The sequence below is a fragment of the Mandrillus leucophaeus genome, unplaced genomic scaffold (assembly GCF_000951045.1).
Source record: "Mandrillus leucophaeus isolate KB7577 unplaced genomic scaffold, Mleu.le_1.0 Scaffold473, whole genome shotgun sequence".
Taxonomy (NCBI): Eukaryota; Metazoa; Chordata; class Mammalia; order Primates; family Cercopithecidae; genus Mandrillus; species Mandrillus leucophaeus.
In genome coordinates, this window is record NW_012105065.1 from 1,211,011 (window position 1) to 1,221,765 (window position 10,755).

The window sequence follows — 10,755 nt, forward strand, 5'->3', positions numbered from 1 at the left end:
CTGATTAGTTATCATTTAACTGTTTCGACGTTCTGTCCCCAGGCAAATTTTATTACAAATTACTGAGAGAGAAACTGGACATCAATATATCAACTAAATAAACTCTATAGGTTGATTAAATCTGATGATCACTGCAAAGTTATGGCTCGATAGAATTACCCTAATATCTGCATAATAATTTTGGGGTGCCCTCACAATACTGTTAATATAAAAACATTCATCACCACCATTTGATTAATAATTCACAAAAATGTAATACATTGATCATCAGAAGATACATCTTTCATAAATCTTGATAAGTCTGGTTTCAAAAATAAACAAGGACTATTGAATTGTAAAATAAGAATTTTTTCTTCAAAATAGATTGAGAGCCTATACTTTTCTATGTCCTCCGTTTTCATTTAAGATACTAGATTTCACAACACAAAGTAATTATTTTAAGTATCAGATGGTAAATGTGAACTATACCCTTGCAAAATATTTGTTTCATTTTTTAGAGCTTCTCTAGCTTTAGCTCATACTCAACTGCAATATATCCTATATTTGAGTAAGTTTAAAACGCTAAAAATAGTGGCTCTGCTGTCATTGATAGATGTGGTTTAATAAACTGGGTACCAGTAAGTATTACTCGAAAAATTTGCTTAATTTTAATCCATTGAAGTCAGAGTGTTACTTAGTCATATTTATTTTTGTTATTTAAAAATGCATGGCAACCTAGCTAGAATTGAGTTAATTTTTCGTAAGTGACATATTTAGGAGTGACAGTATTTCGTTAGTTGCTTTATTGCTGTCAAAATTAATAAGTCATAATTGGTGTTAAGATATAAATATCTGCTTATGTAATTAACGGCAGGGTTCCTCAAAGATGCCAGACAAGCAAATGTATCCTTTGGTAAATAGTTTTTTCCCTTGCCATAAATCGGTCAGGTATGACTGTCAGAAGTCTAAAGAATTCATAAGATCACATGCTCCATCACTAAATTGTTGTTTGTATGAAATAAATGTGGGCCTCCTTCTGTTGAATTTATTAGCCATAGTATGCATACATATATCTAGAAATCTAACATTTACATGAAAAGAGTGGAACTTTTTCAGACTGAAATTTCAGACCGAAATTCTTAGAAGAGTAAGACCCTATTATATAGTTGGTTTTTTTTTTTTTTTTTTTTTTTTTTGAGATGGAGTCTTGTTCTGTCACCCAGGCTGGAGTGCAGTGGCACGATCTTGGCGTACGGCAACCTCTATCTCCCAGGTTCATGCGAGTCCTACTGTCTCAGCCTCAGCCTCAGTTATGCTTTTAATTTTTGATACCTATGGTTATGATATCCTGGGATACAAAGATAGCTCAAATGATGTAATACATCTAAGGCACAGAAATAAAAAGGAACATTTTTATCTAGAATAGTTTTATTAGTGTGGTGAAGGCAAAAGCTGGATTTCAAAGGAGAAAACAAGTTAAGGTCTTGGTGTGAACCACACTTAGTTCAATTCTTATCTGAACTACTACAATCACGCCTCAAAAAAAAAAAATTCTGTGGATATTCTCTTCACTTCAGAGTCAAAGATAAATCTATTATTTTCTACTTGTTTCTCTTCACCACAATACATCTTGAAATGACAGCTTCAACTTCTTTTTATTACATCTTGAAATCTGTCTTTAGATACCAACTGAAATCTTCACTCCTAAGGGTCATCAATAGTCTCTTAGTTTCCAAAGGCAATAGCAAATCCATCTCCTTGAAAAATTGGTCATTTTGTTTAATCCACCTTCACTACTCCTTCCCTCTTCTCCTGTGACACATAAAATTATTGCTTATGCTTCAACTTCTCTGACATGTTTCTTCTCCCCAATGTCTAAAAATGGATGTTTTACAATATCCTTTCTCTGGTGTCTTTTCCCTGTACAATATTTTATTCAGGAATCTTAACTACTGCAATGTATTTAACTACCTCTCTATTCAGAAGTAGCCAAATTTAGTTGAACAGGTCCTCAATGCTATTTTGATTTTGCTCTCAAAGTTCCACATTATAATAAGCATTTGGTACACACTTTATGCATATCATTTCATATCTATTTTTAACATTTTCTCAGATCAAATATTTTAGTATGGACTCCAAAATTTCTCCTAGCTTTCTGCCTGTGCAAAACTGAGAAAATAATGTTACTATCTCAAGACACATTTTCTTCATTTCTCAGGAGAATAATAATCATATCTAACTCATAGTGTAGGGTTGTTTTTAAAGATTAAACAAGATGATAAATGTAAGACACATTACACCATGTCTGATACATGACAATAGATAAAATTTAGCTACAGGCATTATAATATTTATCATGTAATTTTACTAATATTCTTTTAAGTGTATTATTTAATTTTCCATCAGCAAAATTACAGCAACTTATGCTCTGCCAGCAGGATGTGAGGGCATCCACTTTTTGACATTTTGATAGGAAGTGACATCCTCAGAATATCTCTTATCATATGAGTTCTTTAATCATTGGAGAAAACCCTCATTTGAAACTCTTACCATGCTTATGCTCAGGTCTCATTGGTTGGTTTGTACAACAGTTCCATGCTTAAACCTCCAGTGGCACATGGAATGAAACAATTGGTTAGCTGATACTAGAATTCATTCTTCCCTCTCTCTCACCCAGTTGAGGCCCTGGTCCTGGGATCTGTCTCTCTACGGATATATTTGCATGATTACTTCTCTCTCCTGAAAGTCTTCGCCCTTTCCAATCAGGCCTACCCCGAATACCTATTTAAAATTTCAATGATCCTTCCTGGAAGCGCATATGATTCTCAGTCAGCTGTGATATTATTTTCTTTTTTTCCAACAGCACTTTTACCTTTATCAAGTGAGAGCATTTACCTATTCGTTATTTTTAAATTTATTTTCGATCTAATTTCATTACAATATGAGCTCTAAGGAGGCTGACATTTTTGTCTACTATATTCACTGACATATTCCAATGGCCCTTTACTCTCCCTGCTATATATTAGGCCCTTAAATGATATTGACAGGAAGAAGTTAATAGAATATTTCAGATCATACAGCACATCACCTGGAACCAAACTGTCTTGTGTTAGTATCTCAAGACACATTTTCTTCATTTCTCAGGAGAATAATAATCATATCTAACTCATAGAGTTGTTACTATACTAAAGTGTAAAGTTCTGGAACAAAGCACTGGTAAAAACTATTTATGAGATTATCTAGTGGTGTGATAGTTGGGTTTGCAAAAATATTTGATGGTACTGAGGAATTGCTAGTAAATGTTTTAGTGTGATAACAGAATTGTGGTAGTGTTGAATGAAAGAGTTCTTTCCTTTAAGATCTTTACATACAAATATTAAACAATGAAATGGGAATCTTTAGGGTTTGTTTTACAGTAATTTTGGAGGGGGTAAGGTGGAAGGTAAGGGTATAGATGAAACCAGAATGACCAAGAGTTGCAGGCTGTTGTCATTGACTAATAGATCCATGGGGTTTGATTGTATTATTTGTTTTGGTTTGGCGGATATTTGAGATTTTTTTCAAAATAAGAACATAAAAACCTATGGATATTTAAAAAATACCTGCCCTTCTGTTATGGTAAATAAAACAGATGTTCTTAGCAATATAAAATGTAGTCTGTATTTGATTATTCAGAAACCTCATGCCTCAAGAGTGAAAATGAACACTGCTTATTTTTACTCTATGCATGAATGTAAACAGTTCTAATTGGTACAAAGCAGAGCTAGGAAATTTATATTAAACAGTGAAAGAAAACACTGGGTAAGACAAGACGCTGATTTTTTAAAATTTCAACTAGTGCATTGACCCTGAAAATAATCCTGCTCTTTGGAACGTTTCATTTTTTGCCTTTAAGATTCTTTGAATGAGATAATGTAGATAGATAAATATTTTATTTGAAATTGGAATGAAGTGTCTTCTAGCTGCACTCAACTCACAACTAGACATATGGGACACTGAAATCAGGGCCGGGGTGGAATTGCAAGGCATCTTTTCAGGGCTACTTTGGGAAAATAGGCTCTGGAAAGCTAGTTCACAGAAGTTTGCATGCTATTAGCAGTCCCAGCTTCATTTTCCTCTAGAAATGTTATGCTTACCAAACCTGATGAGCTCATTTGTCAAACTGCAGTGATTTTTCACATGGATCTATACAGAGAACTGAGATTGGCCCACTCTTTTCATCTATACTAAAATTGGACCATAGACTTTTAGTCATTCATCAAAAATGATGCACCTTTGTCTATGTTATACTACACATTTGGAACACATCCTCCTGTAATTTTCACTCTAGTTAAACATTATAAAAAATAAAAAGCACAGATAGTAAAAAGTTATTTTCTGTTATGATCAGAGGGAATTGGCCTTCACAGAAAAAAACACGTATATCAACCTCACTGAAAGGTAGAAGGAATGGAAGGTATTATAGTATTTCTACAGGTTTATTGAGAAGAATCAGAAACCAACAATGTTGCTTAGTAGTCTGGTGGAAAAAAAGCAGACTTGGATTTTCGACCTGCTTCTTGTCCAGAGTTTGTAAGATGTCTTTCTTATCTGTTATGTGGTGTACTTTATGAGGAACTCAAGAAGGAATTCATACTGGCCGGGCGCGGTGGCTCAAGCCTGTAATCCCAGCACTTTGGGAGGCCGAGACGGGCGGATCACGAGGTCAGGAGATCGAGACCATCCTGGCTAACACGGTGAAACCCCGTCTCTACTAAAAAATACAAAAAACTAGCCGGGCGAGGTGGCGGGTACCTGTAGTCCCAGCTACTTGGGAGGCTGAGGCAGGAGAATGGCATAAACCTGGGAGGCGGAGCTTGCAGTGAGCTGAGATCCGGCCACTGCACTCCAGCCTGGGTGACAGAGTGAGAAAAAAAAAAGAAGGAATTCATATGTAGTATTAAGACCATTAATATTTGTGTCTTTCCTGAGCAATTAGTTTAATTGCTTCTTTAAAATGCAGAAGCAGTAACTTTTTTGTTACTCATCTTTAAGAAAACATATAGTGCCAAAGTCATGGACAATTTCCAGCAAGATATTTACCTTTATGGTATTGCAATTTTTACCCTCATTTCTCAACGCCTTGTGATTCTGCTCTTGCTTTACAATCTTTGTGTTTTTATCTCGTATTCTAGCTAACCTTATCAACCACCACAAATCCAAAAGCAAACTCTTTGTCTTTTTAGGGTCTCGGTTTCTTCAACTGTAAAGTGACATTTAATGGTTGTATGTTTGTAGAGATTTGTGTTTTACACATCTTATCAAATCAGAATGGCCAACCTTTCTTTTGGTATTGCTCAAAAGGAAAAGATAAAAAGGGTTATGACTATATTGCCTAATGGTACTTATTACATAGGCAAAATAGTGAAACATTATGCTTGTGTTGAATGAAAATTTTGTGTAGTTTTATTTGGAATTGTTCTGAAACTCTAAAAATGTGTATAATTCATAAACTTAATGAACAGAAATGGACTTTGTTTATGGTTAGGAATCACGTATATGTGTAAAAGAATTTCATTGCATATGATAAGTCTACCTGAAGAATCTATATTAAAAATCTCTTATCATTGGAAGAAACTATTTCTGCAATAAATTCCAAATATATTAAGGGGAAGATGTAACTGTAACATCGACTTAAAATTGTACCCCTAAATCGTATATAGAATTAACATTCTACTTTTCTCGTTATATTCTGCTGAATGAGAAACAGATTAATCTGATCTATAGCTACTATACTATGAGAATAAAAGCTTGTCAATTTGAAATAAGTGGGCATGTACCACAATATATTTTCAGACTTACAGAAACAGATGTTTTATTCTTATTCATTCCCTGGCATTATAAAAACCTATTGAAAGGAACTATGTAATTCTTTTGGAAAATATTAGACTATTAAATGTGCAGTTACGCATGAGTCATGATTTTCATAAATGTAAGTTAACAGCCAGATGAAAGTGCTGTGGGAGAAGGCATGCTAATTTGTTCTAATTTAATGGCATTACTGCACAATTTACTGAACGGTTCAGCAAAGCAGAATCAACAGCTGCTGTGGAAATGAGATTATTTAAAACAAGCAAGGGGAGCACATTTATGCCCAGGGTCAGAGCCTGAACACTGCTCTCTAAGTAGTGCTTGGATAGTCAGCATAGTATTTTGGCAGAGGAGAAATGGAAATTGGATGAAATCCAAGAAAGACAATGCATATGAGGCTCCAAATAAATATAGTACTGTCACATTTAGCAAAAATTCACTGACCCTACTTGCAATTCATGGCAATAATAGCATGACCAGGAAACTAGGCGGCCCTATTATCATAAAGAAAGTCAGGCAGTGCATGATAAATTAGACCTGAAATATAGTAGGAACAAAATTAAGAAAAGGGTTTCAGCATGTTTAGCAGAGAGCAGTTCTGTTGAGCAGAGGTAATTCCTGAAACTACCTAGACATATGAACCAGAAATAGGACTGTTAGGTTTAGCAAATAAAATACAGGATACTTAGTGAAATTTGATTTCAGATATATTGAATAACTTTTAGTATGTGTCAAATATTAAACATACTTATACTAAGGAATTAATTGTTTGTCTGAAATTTACATGCATTTAGACATCCTGTATTTTATCTGGCAACCCTAATGAGAAATATTCACTGAAATGCTTCAGTTAACTGGGTTGAATCTTCCTATCCCTAGTGCTCATCTTAGTATATTGAAGCCTCTCAGTTAATTTTTGTGTTGGTTTTCTGTTACTGCCATAACAAATTTCCATAAACTCAGTGGTTTAACAGCAACACAAATGTAGTATTTTAGAGGTCTGTGGGGTAGAAATCTAACATAAGTCTTACTGGGGTAAAATCAAAGTGTTGTCAATGTTGTGTTCCTTCTCGAGGTTTAAGCCGAGAATCCGTTTCCTAGCCTTTTCCACCTTGTAGAGACCATCTACATTCCTTGGTTTACACTGCCCTTCCTACATCTTCTCAGCCAGATAAGGCAGCTGAGTCCCTGTAATGCAGCATTCTGACCATCTTCCAAGGCACATTTCCTGCTGACTCTCTTCTAGCTCCCTTTTCCACTTAAAAGGACCATCATAATTACAGTGGAAACCCATGGATAATCCAGGATAATCTCTCTATTTTAAGAGCAATCGGTTAGCAACCTGAATTCCCTTTTGTCATGTAATCTATCATATTCACAGCTTCCAGTGATTAAGACAGAGCTATCCTGGGATTGTGAGGGAGGGCATTATACTGCGTGTTACAATGACGAAAACATTTTTGTCTTGAATTAGGCAATTACTTTAAAGCTGCCTCATCCCAGGTGATTTGGCCTCATCCTCTTCTAATTGACTAATTATGTTCATTTTTAACAGGATGCAAAGGAAGCAGATTCCATTTGATTGAGAAATCAAACATTCTATCAGTGGGGGGGTTGGAAAAGGGAGTTCAAGACTATACAAAGATGTTAGTGATGAAAACTCCCAACATACCAAAGCCAAGCAATTTTATTTGTTCTTTTAGCATCATTTTCTTAATGAAGGAACATGGAATCCCTATGATAATGACAGGACGCAGAGAAATTCTAGGCAGACAGGGGTGGGTCCCTGACAAAACCTTACCTTTGAGCTGAAAAGCCTGAAACCTGTGGCCCAGAGTGAGAACTTCCATCTCTGTGTGCCTGCTCTCTCCCAATTGGTTCTTTCTGAATAATATCTTTTTACCAATTGAATATTGCCTTTAACAAGGTTACCCATGGCCTACTCTGCTCCCTATGCTGTGCCTATGAACACCCCTGACTCAGCCGGTGGAGAGGAAAAGTAGATGGGTGTTGGAAAGAGGCAACCTGACTTCAGAAGAGAGAGGCAGAGAAGTGGCCTGACTTCAGGGGAGAGTGACCTGCCCTCCCCATCCCCTTTCTAGCTCCCGTCTTCCCTGAGAGCCACTTTCATTGCTTAATAAAATTCTCCACATTCACCATCCTTCAATTTGTCATGACCTCATTCCTCTTGGGCACTGAACAAGAATTCGGGAAAGGGCAGATACCCAAAAAGGCTATCACACTCGCCCTTTGCCCTTGCTGGCAGAGGGTAGCTGCCCTATGTGGTGAGGCAAAGGGCCCACTGAGCTAATAACACACTGCTGTCTGCAGACAGAAGAGCTAAGAGAGCCTTGTGGCATGCCCTATGGGGCACTGCGGTCACAGGCACCCCCACCTGGACACTGCCACAAGGCCTGCACAGTTTGCTCCCGCTGGGGCTAAAGCAGCCTGCAGGTTCCTACACTCACTCATTTTGCTTTCCACACTCATTCTCTTGCTCACTCCTTCCTGCAAGGGGTTGAGCGGGGTGGGCTGAGTAAATGGGGCACCCCTGTAACTAGTCCCAAGAAGGGTTCAAGAAAATATCCTGCATCTCCTGGACTGTATCCATTCATGAGGACTAGTATATAAAATGTAAGCAACAATTCTACAAATATAAATCTTTAGAAGAAAATAATTAAAACAAATGAATAGTAAGGACAAAATTCTAATTTTTCATTGATTTATTATTTATTACAAAGCTTTATTTCTAGATAGATACCCAAACACACACACACACAGACACACACAATTGGGTCACATAGAAGTTTACAAATTTGAAGGGAAATTTACCTGAATAAATTCCATTTTTATGACTCTGTTATATTGATATGACTCACTCACTAAAGACATTCTATGTATGTCAGAATATTCCCCATCAGCATCTGGGAAGATCTACATCTGTTTGATATAGAAGAAATGATTATCATTTTCTTGTTTAAGCAGTGTGGCAGTTACTTTAAAGAAGTTCTCTTTTTTTTTTTCCCCAAAGTTTTTGATCTAGACTGGTGTAAATATCATGCAGTTAAAATTTCAGCTAAAGATTCTCTTGAGATAAACACACTTAGGTGATGAAGACATTTTAAAAAGGATTCATTCCCTTTTTACACCCACTTTTTGACAATGAAAACCACTGAAATTATTGGTCACTCACTAAAAGCCACATTATATTCTAGGTTCTATCTGTATTCTTATATGGTGAACTGTGGCATATTTAAAAGAGTTTTTAAAGTTTGAGGATTTTAAAAAATGTAATAGAATAACTCAATATAAATTAAATATAACTTCAAAGAAACAGATTGGTTTAAATTGTTGAAACTGATAGGACCTTCATTAACCAGATTCAGTCTTTATTGAATCCTTGTTTTATTTTGATTGAACTGGATTAGTAAGAGAGAGAGAGATTGTAACAAACCAAGGGTTCATTTCAAAATGCCATTTCTAGAGCTGTGTATAAGTATCAGTTTATTTATTTAACCTTTGGCATTTATGTCTATCCTCCTATTACATAACTGGCATGCATCATTGTAAATATGATGCTGTTAAAGAGTTTTTCCATTTAAATTGGAAATTTGAAGCCAAGTCTTGAGGGAGCATTTGAGTGTTTCAAGCACTGATGACTTTTATTGCAGCTTTATCCTTGCCCAGTCTTTGAAAATTGTTTTTCTCTATTCTATTTAGTATAAACAAGATCCGCTTTGTGTCAACACTCTGGAGATACAGATGAGTTAATGTAATTTTTCTACTCTAAGGTAAATGAAATTAGAATTTTCTACTCTACTGTGAAAAATTCCAGTTACCCATTTTCAAGCTCCTCTAAGTCATCTAATCCCATTAATTAGAGTACTAAATCCTACATTCTTATGCTCAAGAATTTTGGAAAACATTTTAAACCTTTTTATTTTTAGTTTAACACTTTCCACCCCCACCCCCTACACCCCAACTGCTCAGTTAATCCTAAATTCCCCAGGCTCCACAGAGTAAATACAGTAATTTGTGGGATGTGTGACTCTTTCAAATATCAGGTGAATTGAAATGTATATATTTAAAAATCAAGCAAATTAAATGAACGTTCCTTAGAGAATATGTTGAGCACTCGATGACAGGCCTTGGAGCAATAAAAGATAATGTGGTTGGGCAAAACTACTTAGAATGTCATATTTAGTTTTATTTTTCTCAGAGGTGGTATTTCATTTGTTAAATGATCATGATATCTGGGGAATCAAAACATGGTTGTTCCCTAGAAGCCTAAGACTTCCAAGTGAAATACAGGAACTGATTCCTTTTAATTGCCCTCTTTGTTCCCCTCAGCAAACAATTTATCAGCAATTGGATGGTGGTCTTCTGGCAAAAGCTTTACCAGAAAGCTCACTGAATCCTGGAATTCTTGAAAAATACATATATTGCTAAGCTACATTTAAGACTCTAGAAGTTTATGGATGCTGAGTAGCTAGCTTGTCTGAGGTCTCCTGTTTGAACCATGACTGGCATCTATCTCTGAACTGTCTCCAAGTTGGGAAACCAATAGTATTTCCCTCTCCTTTTGAATCAGGATAGCAGCCTTTAGAAAATTGCCTGCGTTTGAATCCTAGAACTGCCACTTAGTAGCTCTGCAACCCTGGGGGAAATACTAATCAGTGCCACAGTTGTCTCACCTACAAAATAGGGATAGTATCTACCACATACATACAGCCTTTTGAAGGGAAAAAGTAGTTAAATCATGTAAAGCACTCAGAACACTGCCTTTTATGCAGTAAGTTTTCCACAGGTGCTGGCTATAATTACTCATTTCATCCTTTATTATTTTAATTTGTTTTCCTAATCAGCTTGCTCCACCAAGGATTTGAGGTAGTTTATAATAAAGTCACAGATCTAATGGACAAAGAG